Source organism: Lolium rigidum, chromosome 6 (genome assembly GCF_022539505.1).
Source record: "Lolium rigidum isolate FL_2022 chromosome 6, APGP_CSIRO_Lrig_0.1, whole genome shotgun sequence".
Taxonomy (NCBI): Eukaryota; Viridiplantae; Streptophyta; class Magnoliopsida; order Poales; family Poaceae; genus Lolium; species Lolium rigidum.
Genome location: NC_061513.1, coordinates 268,423,149 through 268,439,720, shown reverse-complemented (window position 1 = coordinate 268,439,720; position 16,572 = coordinate 268,423,149). Strand labels below are relative to the sequence as shown.

At 44.2% G+C, this 16,572-nt stretch overlaps 1 pseudogene; it reads left to right on the top strand.

Annotated features, from left to right (window-relative positions):
- The first annotated feature begins 4,464 nt into the window (after positions 1 to 4,464).
- On the top strand, positions 4,465 to 9,050 carry LOC124661248 (annotated as a pseudogene).
- The last annotated feature ends 7,522 nt before the right edge of the window (positions 9,051 to 16,572 follow it).

Here is a 16,572-nt window from a genome sequence, read left to right as displayed (position 1 = left end):
CCATGTTATCTTTTCGATGGTATCCCTGCAACCCTTGCTGTTCCTCCAACCCTTGTTGGTGCTTGCCTTTACTGGTTACTGGGTTATGACATACTAGAGTTTGATTTTGATAAACAGAACCTAGCTGTGTTCATGGGGCCTCTACGTCCTTCTTCTATGATCCATGGAAACCATCAGATCATCCAGGCTGCGGATGGCGCAGTTGGCTACGCCGCATTGTCATATCCTCGCCTCGAAATGTGGCAGAGGAACATCGACTGTCATGGTATTGCCACATGGGTACCCTGGAAGACCATCGAAATGCACAACATTCTTCAGCTCCGTTCTCCGGATTGGGTACAACTGCTGGGGTATGATGGGGATGATGCTGTATTTTTATGGCATGCCTCAAGTGTCTACTTGGTTCAACTTGAACCGATGCAGGCCAGGAAACTTAATGGAATCTCTTCTCCCATCATGACTCGCTATCATCTTTTCAAGAGTTTCTTTACGCCAGGTGATTCTCATTCTTAGCCCTTGTAGTGTAGGAATAACCTAATCTAGCGACCTTTGTCATATGATTGCTCGAATACCTTATTTCTGTTTTTTAGTGTTTACCAACAACTTCAATTCACCAATTGCCCTTTTGACGATAGATAGGCAAACTTATAGTTGTATTCCTTAGTGAGCTATAAATCATTTATATAAATTAAGCTATTTTGCTCAAGTTATATATGTCAGCTCATATGTGTAATTGACTCACCGTTACCTTCTCTTATGCATTTGTCTTTCCCTCTGTTTTGTTATTAATTGCATTACTTCTTGTGCTTCTAGGCACAGCCATTGCTGGTGGTTTTAATGCAGCTGAGTTGTCGCACATAGGAGGACTATCTGGTTTGATGTTCTAATGTGCTGAAATAGTTCAACAGGTAAGAAGATCTTGTTGATGTAGTTTGTGAGATCTGATTTCTAGACTGTTTGAGTATGGATAGCATACACCCACAAGGCCACAAAGTAATTTTTCATTTGACTGTTGGGATTCACTTATGTAGATAGCACGGAGGACAATTAAAATGATGGTTATGCTGAGATAAATGGATCCTTTTTTAGATTGTAAATGATATACAGATGATCGAAATGCTGAATATGGTTCTGGTGTTCTTGTGAGTGCCTATCTGGACATGTGTAGATCTTTCCTTCGGCTTAGCTGTTTCATAGCCTCTAAGCTCAAAGCAATAGACTGCCCCCCTTCCTTTTGGCTTCAGCTTGTGCAGAAACTAGCTTCAGAGCTCTGGTGGGAGACGCCCTAAAAAAATTAGTTGTTTATTTTGTTATTAGTTTACTACAACAAATTATAGTGTAAACATGCATCAAGGATTTACATTTTGTTGTCATGAGCATTCCTAGGAGATATCAGCAGTGAATTGCAGAGCTCTTTTTTATGTTGATTAGCTGATAATGAGTTCATTTCTCCAGGTGAAGGGATGGCGGCTGCTGCAGTTCTCACCAGTCGGTCGCATTGATCAATGTAGTCGGCAGTGTTTACATGTTATGTGACTTGATTTCTAGTGTAGCAAGATGCTTTTGAGTACCTAATCTAGGGTCTAGTGTAGCAAGATGCTTTTGAGTACCTAATCTAGGGAATTTCAGCTTCCCCAAGTATTATTTCAAGTTGGATTCCGCTGTATCTTGCCCGTTTTATATGGTTGTGCTTGGCCAGCTCCTCATCAGCCATGAGAGTTTCAGCCCCTAGTACATCTGAACTTACATTTCTGTGTGTTCTTTTCGGCTCGCAATACCATCTGAACTTACATTTCAGTGGGTCTAATGTGGTCGTTAACTCATGATTCACCGGTACCCCCCACTTTTTTTTTCCTCGAGATTAATAGCGGACTGCTGTAGGTCGACTGAAAACAAACTACAATACTACAATGCAGGTAGTAAACTACCCCTGGATGCCAGGACATCGCTCCATACTGTTTACTGCAAAGCAGCATGTGGGCAAAGGTAGCCAGAACGTGGTTTGTATGGAACATAATTAGATCCAGAATTTGCGTACCATAACTCGACTAAATGGTGTTCTATATAATCTCGCTTATCTGGACGACTGAAACTGGTTTCATCCTACAGATCATTCAACCGAAACTCTACTATATAATCAGAAGCACGCTGGTCTATCCTTTTCTATCCACACGATCACCCAAATATATAAAGTCGAATCTCGGTGGGCGTGTTAGCTTTGGGCGAATAATATTTTGGAAAACAATATATGTCTCCTAGGTAGATTATTACATTTTAGCACCTAATAATGGATATAGCGGCAAGACTGTCTAGGATCTCCATATTAGGTGAAATTTTAGGATCAACTCATATAAATCATATTTTGAAATATGCGAAAAATCAGAAAATTTTATGCAACATAGCTATGGGCTGTACTACGCTCCAAGAAATTTCAGGTCAAAGGTCAATATATGTATTTACAGAAACAAAGTGAATCAATTTTACTCTGAATAGTGTTAGCTTTGGGCGAATAATATTTCGCACTGTTCTAAATTTGTCTTTCTTGGTTCTCTAAGTGTAAGTTGAATTAGAAGCAGCAATTGCAGATTATGCAAATGTGTGTTGTCAATTCTTTTGAGAATAGTATTTCACACAAGCCATCAATTTTCTTTTGCCGCCACACCAGCGACTACGATGAAAGTTTGTTGTTTGTCAACACATGTATATGGTGGTTGCGATCTAAGAGAAAACGGCTCTTGAATGTGAAGACCATTATGGTTTGTTGATTATAACTTAAACACAAGTCTTAAATTGACTTTAAATGGCCGATTGTAAGCTAGTAGGTAGTTATTATGTTGAGCTAACTTATAATAATACAAAAAGGGAACAACCACAGTGTAGGCTAATGATGTAAATGGGATACGATGCGGGAGCCCGCGTATGCGTCACATGTGCCCGCAATAATCAAGGGCGACACCATCCTCTGGGAGGTGATGGTCGCTTGTGTTATCATGCATAACATGGTTGTTGAGCAAGAGCGAGATGATTCACTATTTGACCTTGATTGGGAAGGTTATGATGAGTTGGTTGAGCCCTAGGGTGGCCCGTCAATGTTCCACGCATGTGTATCACGAAATCCGTGATCAGACGATTCACAATCAACTTCAAACTGATTTGGTTCACACATGTGAAACCACCATGCTGGCAACACGAAAAAACCATGCATATGCCACTTGTCTTATTTTATAAGAGTCTTCTTGAACTTTAAATTTTATTTGCTTTACAAACTATGTTATTTAATTTTTGAATGAACTATTTATGTAACAAAAAATACATGTTTATGTGTTTTTACATTTTTATTAGTCAATTAATTGATTGATAATATTTGTATGGCCATATATATGGCCGAGGTTGCTAAAAATTATTTCTGACCGTATGATCTGAATAGGTGACCATACAAGGTGCATCATGCAACCGAAACTAATCAGAAGGACGCTGGTCTATCCGTTTCTATCCACACGATCACACAAATACTGTAGATAAAGTACGTCGAATCTCGGCGGGCGTCCTAATCATTAAGTCTGGTGACCAAAACGAGGCCCAACCTTCACCGCCGGCGAGGTTTAGGATCGGGAGAGTGCTTCGTCTCCGGCGCCTCCCTCAACCCTCACCGTCCGGAGGTGCGGCGACGGGACCTCCCTGACCGTCCAAGTCTCCCCTATCTCGCTGTGGCCGCAGCGGAGTAGACCTCGGGCCAGTGGCGGCGACGACGACGAGGTAAGTCAGCCAGCCAACTTCCCTGCTAGCGAAATCGCCCTTTCAGATATTCACGCCTTCCTGCGTGTTCGTAGGAGTTGAAATTGATGAAATTTGAAACTACAATATCAATAAATCGAAACCGAATCAAGCCTCATTTGCCATCTTGAGTTGTAAGCGAAGGACATTTTTTTTGTGGCGACGAATTAGCCAAGGACATTGGATTTGATATTGCTTCCACTGACAAAACGAAATGCGTCCTATGGTGGCCAAACCGAATGGTATCTTCAGGAAATGCGCAGATACCGGCACATAAGCACAGAGATTCCTGGCAAAACAATGGGATGAAGAACTATTTATTAATGATAGCCGGCCCTGTGTGATGAACTAAATTCAACATTCCCAGTCGCTCAATTTGTATTGCTTTAACTGTTAACATGTCTCCTTGAGGTCAAGTTGACCATATCAAACTGCCAGCCAGCACCAACTATCATTATTAATTGTTGTCAAGGATTCCAAGTTGTGTATTTAGCAACAATTCCAGTGCTGACTTGTGAGCAGATATCTATACATTATAGGAGGGGACGGCCACATTTAATACTAAAGATTCTCCCTGCTGCTCAGCTTATTCTGCACACTGATTGGCACACCATGTTTTTCAAAGTTTGCATCAATAAAACAAATGATGAGAGAAGCAAGAGCAATGTTAAGTTCTCAGAAACAAATGACAATTTCAAGAGCTTGGGCTGGTTCTTGTAGGCTTTAACAGGACTAGCGTTCCCCACTCACCAAGCCATGACAATGTTTTGATGATTTTAGACTCTGAAGTGCACAGGGAGGTCACCAGAGATCCAAGTCTGGCCAGATCTACATCGGTTTCAAGCTAGGTGGGTTGCCCTTAATTTGGTTTTGTCTCTACTTCCTAGCTCTTTTGGCAATATCCTAGATTGTACCACCAGAACTATCACCCTAGCAGATCAAAAGTAAGCAGTTTTCCTTGTCAGTACAAGCCGGGTATGTGGCTGCTCTCCGGTTTTAATGGGTAAAAGGAACAAGGAGGACACCTCAAGTTGAAGATCGAATCCAGCTGCTTGTCATCAGCAAGCTAGCACACTCAGTCATACCCATGACTTCATGAAAGTTTAGGATCTCTATGAGACTATTCTAAGGGTTTCAGATTCTGAACTGCACAAGGTGTTCATCAAGATTGATCAGATCTAAGCCATCAAAAGACTGGTGGTCCATGATTCCCTAGTTTTCTGCCTATCTTACGCTGTACTTAGAACAATCTCCCTCAGTGCAAACTTTTTTTTTGTGGGGAACCCTCAGTACAAACTAAAATCACTACTGATGTATATCTTTTGAAGTTGGTAAGCCTTATACTTTTAAAGGAATGCATAGACATTTTTCTTCCTCCACCACAAACACACTAAAGATTTTTCCGGGAAAAGGACCAGATTGTTCAATTATGACGGCGCCAAGGTTTTCCAAGCTGGTAGTATGTTCAGCTTTTAGTTGCCGCCCATCGTTTCTCTTGGATTAACAAAATATCTTGAATCATTCCTTAGTGTAGTTGCTGGTAATGCTTGTTACTTACGATATACTTAGCCCATGATGGACATATGCTCTTGCACTGTAAATACACTAGTGTGGGAATTTCTAGCCTCCTAAAGTCAACACCCCTTTTAATTAAAGTAGTTTTAGCTAGATGAAAAATATATTGGTTTTGCCTAATGACTCCTGTGACATTATTATAGCTTTGTCTTCTTACTTATTTTCTTGTTTGTGGTACTTCTTGCAGCCTAACCAACAACTCTAGTTATTTGTATCTCCATACATCTGGCGATACTATTAGATGGATATTGAGAAAAAATGGAATTATGTTATCCGTAAGGCCCGAACTGTCAATTGACCAACTGTCTGAAAGTAGTATATTCACATCCGCGAGCTGGCAGTTTGTCAAATTTGCTTCCCTCTTTCTTTTACTTGTTTAAGTTTCAACAGTTGGGGCATTTTAACCCTGAGATGTACCGATATGGAAGTGGAGCATGCATAGTCCATTATTTGGTGAGTGTTAGTTATCCCAGTCAATTAATAACATCAAGTTTGCCGCGGTTGACTATAGCACATTCTCAAGTGTTTTGAAATTCTCATGGACCTGCCTGTCATAAGTACTGTTATTATTTTTATTATGTGAGTTCGATTTAGACAGGTCAACACTATAAACTAAGAGTTTAGGACTATACTTTCAAAGATTCTGCCTGTTTAATTTTCCGTTCTGGTTGGAGAGTTTTGATCTGTTTTGGGCCTTTGGCAAGTGCTTGCTACTAGCACAATGCATTAATAGTCTAATTTATACATGAATTCATTTTGCAGTCGCCACTCTCATGATATTGAGGAAATTATACAGCTAGGCCACCACTCAACAATGAGAAAGTAGCAATTCTTAGAATGCAATGGCAGAGATTGTGATTCTTCTAGCCATTCAAAAGATAGGAATCGCCTTGGCAAATGGAGCAGCAGACCAGGCTAGCGCACAGTTTGCGAAGTACGGGACACAATTACTAGAGCTACAGGGCAGCACAGGACGTGTTGCCCGGGAGCTTCGAGTAATGCATGATGTTCTTTGTCAAATGGACATTCGAAACCGCAACAATCAAGTATATGAGGGCTGGTTGCAGGAGGTACAGAAAGTAGCACATGTGATGGAGGTCATGGTCGATGAGTACATGTATCTTGTTGGTTGGGAACATAATACAGGTCTTATCTTTTACCTGAAGAAAGGGCTCAGAAAACCAAGATCTCTGCTCTCTTTGAAACGGATAGCTTTCAAGGTGAAGGAAATAGAGAAAGACCTTTTACACCTGTCAGAGACAAAAAACCGTTGGGTTCCCATGATAAGCATCGGGGATACTGGCAGTTCAAATTACATTGTCAAGATGTCCCAAGATCTAGCAAATATTTCACGTTCCCTTGACGAAGAAGATCTGGTGGGGGTGGATAAAAACAGAGAAAAACTTGAGCAGTGGTTGGCAGGTGATGATTTGGAATGGTCTGTGATAGCGCTGCTTGGAATGGGAGGGCTTGGTAAGACAGCTTTAGCTGCAAATGTCTACAAGAAGGAAAGAGATAAATTCCAATGCCACGCCTGGGTCTCCATCTCCCAAACTTATTCTAGAGAAGATGTTTTGAGGGATATAGTCAAGGAACTTTTCAAAGATAAAGTCAGTGATCTATCTAACACTGTGGCTATGGATATCACATGCCTTGAAGAAACATTGAAGAAATATTTGGAGAAACAGAAGTATTTGATCATATTAGATGATGTTTGGACTCCCGAAGCATTTGATGACTTGTCTAGGGCACTTATTCATAATGATAAGGGCAGTAGACTAATAATCACGACAAGGGAAGGTGGTGTGGCTACACTTGCCTCTCAAGGACATATCTTAACACTGGAAGCATTACCAGAAGACAAGGCATGGGACCTATTTTGTATTAAAGCCTTTCCAAAAGATACAAATCATCAATGTCCCGCAGAGTTGAAGCCTTTGTCCGAGAAAATAGTTAGCAAGTGCAAAGGGTTGCCTCTTGTTATTGTGTTAGTTGGTAGCCTCTTGCGTGCGCGTGAGAAAAGCGTGGAAGAATGGAGAAGAATAAAGGACCAACTGAGTTGGGAACTAAAGAACAATTTGAGGCTCGATCACCTAAGGAATGTTTTACATCTGAGCTTCATTTACCTTCCAACACATTTGAAAAGTTGTTTCCTGTACTGCAGCTTATTTCCGGAAGACTATCTTTTCAGAAGGAAACAACTTGTGCGGTTATGGATAGCAGAGGGTTTCATCGAGGAGAGGGGTGAAAGCACATTAGAAGAAGTTGCAGAAGGCTATCTAAAGGAGTTGATTGACAGAAACATGCTACAACTTGTTGAGAGGAATTCATTTGGTAGGATGAAGAAATTCAGAATGCATGACATCTTACGTGAATTGGCACTTGGTTTGTGCCAGAAGAACTGTTTTGGTGCTACACATGAAGCCAAATGTAGGGGTTTGATCGAGACTGATTGTCGTCGATTGGTACTGCACAAACTAGAAAAAGATATTCAGCAGTCATTTTCTAGTATACACCAACTTCGAACTGTCATTACACTGGACAATGACATGTCATCATTCACTGTACTACCTCTATTATGTAAGAGATCAAGATATATGACAGTGCTAGAATTAAGTGGTCTGCTGACCGAGAAGATTCCAGATGCTATTGGAGATCTTTTTAATCTCCGCCATTTGGGTTTGCGTAATTCAAAAGTGAAGATGCTCCCGAGGTCTGTTGATAAGCTTTCAAATTTGTTGACACTAGACCTTTATAGATCTGAAATAAATGAGCTGCCTAGTGGGATTGGGAAACTGAAGAAGCTTAGGCACTTATTTGTCGAGAAAGTAATTGATCCAGATTGGAGAGAGATTCAATGTTCCAGGGGTCTGCGTATCCCCAATGGGCTTGGGAATCTAACAAACCTGCAGACACTACATGCATTGGAAGCAGATGATGAGTCTGTTAGACATTTAGGGGAGCTGAGGCAACTGACAAGCTTGAGTTTGCGGAATGTGAAGGGAATCTACTGTCGACGCATCAGTGAGTATCTACTTCAGATGCAGCATTTGTCCAAACTAGATGTGAATGCAAGTGATGAGAATGAGGTTCTGTTGTTGAGTGTCGTTCTGCCAAACCTGCGAAAGCTACGTTTGAGAGGACGATTAGCGGAAGGGGCATTGGACGACTCTCCTCTTTTCCAAGCTGTTGTGGGGCAGAATTTGTATTCATTGCTCTATTTTGGTCACAGCTGAGAGAAGACCCCCTGCCTTCCCTTTCCCGTTTGTCGAACTTGACACGTCTGCATTTCAGCAGAGCATACAATGGACAGAAGCTTGCATTTCTCACGGGGTGGTTTCCCAAGCTTAAGATTCTCTATCTAAGAGACCTTCCTAATCTGAATCGGCTAGAGGTGCAGCAAGGTGCCATGGCGAGCCTGGAAACATTCTACTTAGTCAACCTGAACAGCATGACGGAGGTCCCACATGGCATTGAGTTCCTCATGCCCCTCCAGTATCTAGGCTTCCACGAAATCACTAGTTACTTCTTGATGTTGCTACGCCAGTGTTCTGCATTTCAAGGGACGCAGTTGCGCTATACTCTTCGAGATTGACCTGCCACACTGGTCGTGAAATGTGTAAGTATGTAAGCTATAGCCACTCGCTTCCTAGTACCACTACTTGTTTGCTCCCTCATCTCCAATCTTACTTCCTTAACATGTTAAGATACGGTATTGGTTATGTAGGTCATGGAGAAGGAAGTATTTCATTCAATGAGTTATGGCGTTAGTGAATCTGAAGAAGTGAAGATGCATATCCAGTGTTCGTATACGTTCCTGCTGCAGCTGATGGACTACATCCCGTCGAGGTTTCCTCTGTTTTTCAAAGATGTACAACTGCACCATTTTGCTGACCTCCACCTACGATACTCTTCACTTCTGCTGCTCCTGCTACCTGTGGCTGTGTTTACTGCTCCTGCTACCGCTGTTTATGTGCCTTTTCTTGTCACATGTGGTAATAATTGCCTAGCGATTCTGGCTGTCGCCTTTAAATAGCATCACTTAGTACTGTTGTTTCTGTAACCTGCTAGTTGGGGGACCCTTGAAATGATGTCGATCAGCACATCCGTTTTATAAATCTCTCATTCTGGACGTACATGATTTTTTCCTTCTTGATTATGTTCCTTGTGAGCAATACATAGAAGCAAGGAAGAGATGGACCTATAGATTATATTATTACAATGTTTTATTAGTGCTGAGGCAGAAACGAATGGCTGGCATAGTAGCATACACCCACAAGGCCACAAACTACTTTCTATTTGGTTGTAGGTATTCACTCATGTAAATTGTCAAACTTCATGCATTAGCAAATGCACCCATTATTCTAAACTGATAGAAAGGCCCGGTACCAACACCTTTAAGCTTCATGCACTAGTCAACGCAATCAAAAGTCCGAATTTATGAAATGGGCTACTGCAATTCACTTATACACTTCAAACCTAAATGTAACGTAGGAGACAAGTCAACGCGTGTAGAGACTCATAGTGAAAGTTCAGAGATGGTAAACATAGAGGGGGGGGGGGGTGAATAGGTTTCTACAGATTTTAATTCTTTCTTTGCAATATTAGGCTTTGCGGAATATAAAGGTGAGACTAATGCAAACTAGGTGAAACAACCTATATGAGGATACAACTAACTCGAGCACGAAGGCTCTCACAGGCAGCTAAATCACAATTAAGGAGTTCGGTTAGAGATAACCGATAGCACGCGGAGACGAGGATGTATTCTCGTGTTCCCTTCCTTTGCAAGAAGGTACGTCACGTTTGGAAGGGTGGAGGTCCCACGAAGGATTCCCCACGCCACGAAGGCTCACCCTATTCTCTGAAGCCTATCCCACGAAGGAATAGCTCACTCACTTGTGGTAGACTTTGAGGTAGCCTCCAAACCTTCACAATCTTGTCCGGAGCAAATCCACGTACCCGAATGCTTCCGGACCACTTGCCCACCTAGGGTTTCCAAGGAACCCTAGAGAGCAAGCTTCTTAGTGAATACAAGGGGGAATGAGATTTGGCTTGGTAGAACAAGAGATCGGGTCCTCCTCTATCGTTTCCTGAGGGATTTGAGTTTGGGTGGAGGAGGAGGGAGATCTCGAGGCTTTTGGTGTTTCTAGCAATGGAGTATGAGAGAGAGAGCTCAAGAACAGCTTTGTAGTGTAGTGCCTAACTATTCGGAGGTAGGAGAAGAGCTATTTATAGTGTCACTTGAAATATGGCCGTTGCTCACTTGACACATCAGCTTTCTCCTGAGGATCCCGGTCAACTGGACCACAGACCGGACAGCCCGGCGCAGGGGCCGGTCGGACCGGACCAGGGACCAGGGACCGGACCCGCCGGTCCAAACCGAGCGGCAGACCGGACCATGACCGGACCCTCGAAATGTCGCGCAGTACTCCCTCCGGTTGCAGTCGCCGCGAGCTCGGTTGGCGCCGGGCGCCGGTCGGGAGCCCGGTCGGACCGGGCCAGGGACCGGACCCGCCGGTCCAAACCGGACGGCAAACCGAACCTTGACCGGGGACATCTTCGTGTCTTCCAAGACGTCGCCGGCGCTGGCGCGCCAGCAGAGCCGGTTGGCGCCAGAGCGCCCGGTCGACCGGGCGGCAGACCGGAGGCAGCCGACGCATGGGCCGGTCCAACCGGGCCTATGACCGGCTGCCTGCTGGAGAACCCCTTTTGATTGTTGTCGAAGTGGGGGGGGGGGTCTCCTTTAGCCTTCTTGTTCCTTGATACACCATTTATGTCTTTTTGGCTAATACCTGGGATTATCTTTACAAACATGTATTAGGCCAAATAATCTAGCACGGTGTCATTGTAACCAAAATAATGGATAAGGGTAAAATACCCTTACAATCTCCCCCTTTTTGGTATACGATGACAAACCGAGCTAGAGTCACATAGAGATATTATGAGAAGCTCTAAACGTTGATTCCATATAAGATATTACGATAGCTCCCCCATAATGTGTGCACTTGGAGAATTTACGTTTGAATGCAAAGTGCACCATTTGTGGAATCATGAGAAGCTCTCCCAATATCTTTAGGAAACAAGCATGGTATGGACATGTATATCAACATATATAAGCATAAAGCATGATCATCCTAATAGAGTGATTAAGCATACAAATACTCGTCCATACATGAATTATTCAAAGTAGCAAATGGTTCTTGAGAAAACAAAGCAAATAAGCACAAGCCATATAAGAATCAAATAAAGCAACACCCATGGCTTGTGACAACCAAAGAACCCCGTGGTCCTAGACTCTACTCTCTTCTCCCCCTTTGGCATCGGAACACCAAAAAGGCGAAGAAAAGAGGAGAGATACTAGCGCACCCATCAGTAGAACTCATGCCCTGTGGAATATGAGCCCTCGCCATCGCGCTCGCCATCATCATCCTCATCACCTTCATCCTCTTCCTCTTCATCATCAGCAGCATCAGCAGGGGCACGAGCAGTCCTAGGAGGAAGACCACCATGAGCATACATGGAGAAGTCGAAGTTCTGGATCATCTCATCGGTAAGGTGAGGCATCTCCCACTGAGGTGCAACCACAGGCTCCATCTCAGGTCCAGAAGGAGGAACAGGGGCATTCCTTGCAGCCATGAACTCATTCTGTCGCCTCCTTGTCTCCTGGTTTAAAGCAAGACTCTGATGTGCAACATCATTGGTGTTCTTGCACATTTGCCACATGCTGGAGAAGAAGCGAGCGGCACCGCGCTTGGGGCGCCGAGAGTAGCTGGAGCTAGCATCATGATCATGGCGTTCCTTGGAACGGCGCTCAGAGGGCATCATGGCAGGGATTTCCGGACGTGTGTCCTGAACGGGGAACTTGAATGGTTCCATGATGATCCTTTCCTCGAGCGTGTTGTTGGGAGGAAGTACTATCTTGTTGATGAGCCGCTGAACATACTCAGCATAGTTGGGAGTCATGCGGCCCAGAACTGAGCGCTTCAGCTCACAGTGAATGAGATCACATCCATCAATTTTCCTTATGTTGTCAGGATGGCAATAGTACATCAGATTCAGATGGTAGTTTCTGACTTCACTGGTGTCGCCTGACTTGCTGATGAGACTCTCACGGAACATCTTGGCAAGTACAAGATAAGAATAGTACATCCCAGAGATAGTGGGAGGCCCAGCTGTAGGGTTCGGGGGGTAGCAAAAGGAAATGTCACCTTTAGTGAGCTTAGGTCGAGAATGAATCCTGTACCCTTGAGCAAGGTCACCACCAAAACCCATGGCCGCACGTAACCGAGTATAGGTGCATGAGTACTTCTCTTTGCCACCATCCAAGTCATAGTGCGATCCTCATCATCATGGAAGAAGACGGTGCAATGGAATTGACGGACAAGAAGGGGACAATAGGTGCCTTCTCTTTGGTCAACATCGGGCTTCAGGCACACAAGATCATATAGTCCCATTCCCTTCAAGGTATCAACCACAAAGCGGTATTTTGTGGCTTCATGCAAGGCAAGCTCGTCAGTGTTGATGGCCTTGGGCATCACAATGGCACCATTCTTCATACACACTCTCTAGTGTTGTAGAATTCTTCCCATAGGCTTGCTTGAGTCTTGGTCCAGAAGAACCTGTCCCCACCAAAGGTAAGTCCGTTGCACAAAGCGATACGGATTTTCCTTCCTCACACTTTGACAATCACCAATATGTGCTGAGCCCACATTGTAGTCTGGCACTACTTCATCCTCTTCTTGGGCTGCATGTTTATCCTTCCTCTTAGCGCCAACTGTCTTGGAGCTTCCAGTGCCAGTAGTCTGAGGTGCTTTAGAAGGCTTGCGGCTGCTAGTACGGCAGCCAGGAGGCCTTGGCGCAAGCTTTCCTCTCTTGGCAAGACCACCACGGTCATCACCACTCGAACCACCTGTGAATCAGCAAATAGAGCGAGGATAGCAGTGGGGTAAGTGTACATGTCATCAGTAAATATGGAGGCCAAAAAGCATAGTATATATTCAAGTGTTTTGACGAAGTTGTGCGAAAACTGGGCGAGCCGGCGCACAGTCCGGTCCAACCGGACGATAGACCGGACGAGCCGGTTGCCAATCCGGTCGACCGGGCCGCATGCCGGACCAGCCGGTTGAGAGGCCGGTTGACCGGGCCTATGACCGGGTCTGTCGAATTGTGAGGTGTTGCCCAGAATTTCTACCACAAAATCATGCAAAAACTCATAAACTTGAACATAGACTATAGCAATAGAGTGGAATATGTGCATAGTGCTGTGAGACACTCTAATGGCATGAGGACTTACAAACCCTAACCCTAACCCTAAAATTTCCTCAAAATTTGTCAAGGATGTGCAATGTGTGATGAGGACTAGGAAATAGAGGGAGAGGGAGAACAATTTACCCGAAGACATGGTCCTCCTTGCTCAAAGGAACAAGAAGAACACCAAGGTAGGGCTTGAGAGCCAAATCCCCAAGATCTCCCAAAGTAGCTTGAGAGGGACCAAATCCCTTGGTGGAGATGATGCGAAGGGCCCGATCTATGAGTGGGTGCAGTTTGAGGGGATTCTAGTGGTGGGAAGGCCCTAGGGAGAGGTGGAGATGGTGGAGGCGGCGGCCATGGAGGCTGTGGTGAAAGGGGAAAGTGAGGAAGAAGACCCCCAAGGGGTAACTTCCTCCAAACATAACCAGCCGCGCGGCCGGTTTGCCGCCCGGTCGACCGGGCCTGGCGCCGGCTGGCCCGGCGCAGAGGCCGGTCCGACCGGGCCAGAGACCGGCCACCGTTATTTTTGCCCGTTTTTGTCCCTTTTTGCCTCGTTTTGCCCCTATTTTGTGTAAATGTGTATGAATGCTCAGATGATGACATGTACATATAGATAGATAGATGATGATGAGATGAGCATAGACATGGGGTTGGAAACACAAAGTTCTCTAGGCATACCCATTGGAGTGAAAATCCAAACAAGATGTAAATAGCGACAATGGGCATGATTCGAAATATATATCAAGAATCATAAGTCAATTTTTGAAGTGATTTTTGCAATAAGATCATTTAGCCTTATATAGTCAAATCAAGTTGCAATTGAGGCTTAATGAGGGGCGGGGGATTACTCCCCCTATGTGAAAGCGCAAATGTCATGAGACCTCGAAGAGACATGCTTGGGTCCATATAATGACACCGGGTCTATTTATGTTGCACACATAGGTATGCATCATACCAAGACATGGTAAGATGACTATCCCCATATGTGTTGTGCCTCTAAGCTAGATAGTTAGATAAATGCAAGAATATAGTGCAAGAAGTTATTCAATCCAAGTTTTTAGGATCAAGAATACCGAGTTCACCTCTCAAGTTTACAAACCGGGCTTCATCCAAAGGCTTAGTGAAAATATCCGCCAATTGGTATGTTGTCCCTACATGAGTGAGAGCAATGTCCCCATTGGCAACATGGTCACGTAGGAAGTGATGGCGAATGTCAATGTGTTTGGTGCGACAATGTTGAACCGGGTTATTGGCGATCTTTATTGCACTTTCATTGTCACATAGAAGAGGCACCGTACCAAGAGACACACCATAGTCTTTCAAGGTTTGCTTCATCCATAACAATTGAGTGCAACAAGATGCCGCGGATATGTATTCGGCTTCGGCTGTGGATAAAGCGGTGGAGTTTTGTTTCTTGGATGACCAACTCACCAATGACCGGCCAATGAATTGGCAAGCCCCGGAGGTAGACTTCCGGCAAACCTTATCACTGGCCCAATCGGAATCCGAGTAGCCAATGAGTTCAAAGGTTGACCCCTTTGGATACCATAGCCCGAGAGTAGGAGTGAGAACAAGGTATCTTAGAATCCGTTTGACCGCCATCAAATGGCTCTCCTTAGGAGCGGATTGAAAACGAGCACACATCCCTACACTTAGCATGATATCCGGCCTAGAGGCACAAAGGTAGAGCAAGGATCCTATCATGGAACGGTATACCTTTATATCCACATCCTTCTCACCGTCACATGAGCCAAGTTGCCCCTTTACGGGCATGGGTGTCTTCATTGGGTTCGCATTGGTCATGTCAAACTTCTTGAGCATGTCCTTCACATACTTTTCTTGAGAGATGAAGGTGCCTTTTGCAAGTTGCCTCACTTGGAAGCCTAGGAAGAACTTCAACTCTCCCATCATGGACATCTCAAATTTCCTAGTCATCAATAGCTCAAAAGCTTTGTTATGATTGGGGTTAGTTCCACCAAATATAATATCATCAACATATATTTGACATATAAATAAGCCACCCCCTTTAACCCGTTTGGTGAAAAGGGTGGAATCGACCGTACCCATGCAAAACCCATCATGTAGTAAGAAATCCCTAAGGAACTCATACCAAGCACGTGGAGCTTGCTTGAGACCGTAGAGTGCCTTATGGAGTAAATACACGTGGTTGGGTCGGCTTGGGTCTTCGAAACCCGGGGGTTGAGCCACATATGCGGTTTCTTTTAGGGGACCATTCAAAAATGCACTTTTCACATCCATTTGAAATAGTTTGAAATTGTGGAAAGATGCAAATGCAAGCAAAAGACGAATAGCTTCAAGACGGGCTACCGGCGCAAAGGTATCCTCAGAATCCATACCTTATATTTGGGCAAACCCTTGCGCCACTAACCTTGCTTTGTTTCGTATGACAATGCCATTCTCATCTTGCTTGTTCTTGAATACCCATTTGGTCCCGATAACATTGATGCGATGATCCTTGGGTCTCTCAACTAGAGACCATACTTCATTACGAGTGAAACACTCCAATTCTTCTTGCATGGTAATTACCCAATCCGGATCAACCAAGGCTTCATGTACCTTGAGTGGTTCAAAACTAGACACGAAAGCATGGTGTTGACAATAAGTGATAAGTAATGCATGGTGTCTACGAGTTACCACTCCTCTTGAGATGCTACCAAGGACTTGATCTACTTTCATGTCACTTGCCCTTGTAGCGGCCTTGATCTTCCGAATGGTTCCTTCATGATCAATGAATTCATCTCTTGCTAGTACTTGATCATGAGGGACCACTTGAGCTTGATCATGAGTTGAGGATGTCTCTTGATCATCATCATGGTCTTGCTCAGTGGAATGAGGACTTTCTTCTTGTTCTTCGGAATGTGGCTCATCTTGAGTGGAGGATGGTTCTTGAGTTGCACTTGATGGTTCGGCTTGAGTTGAGCTAGGCTCCGCTTGAGCCGTGCTTGATACTTC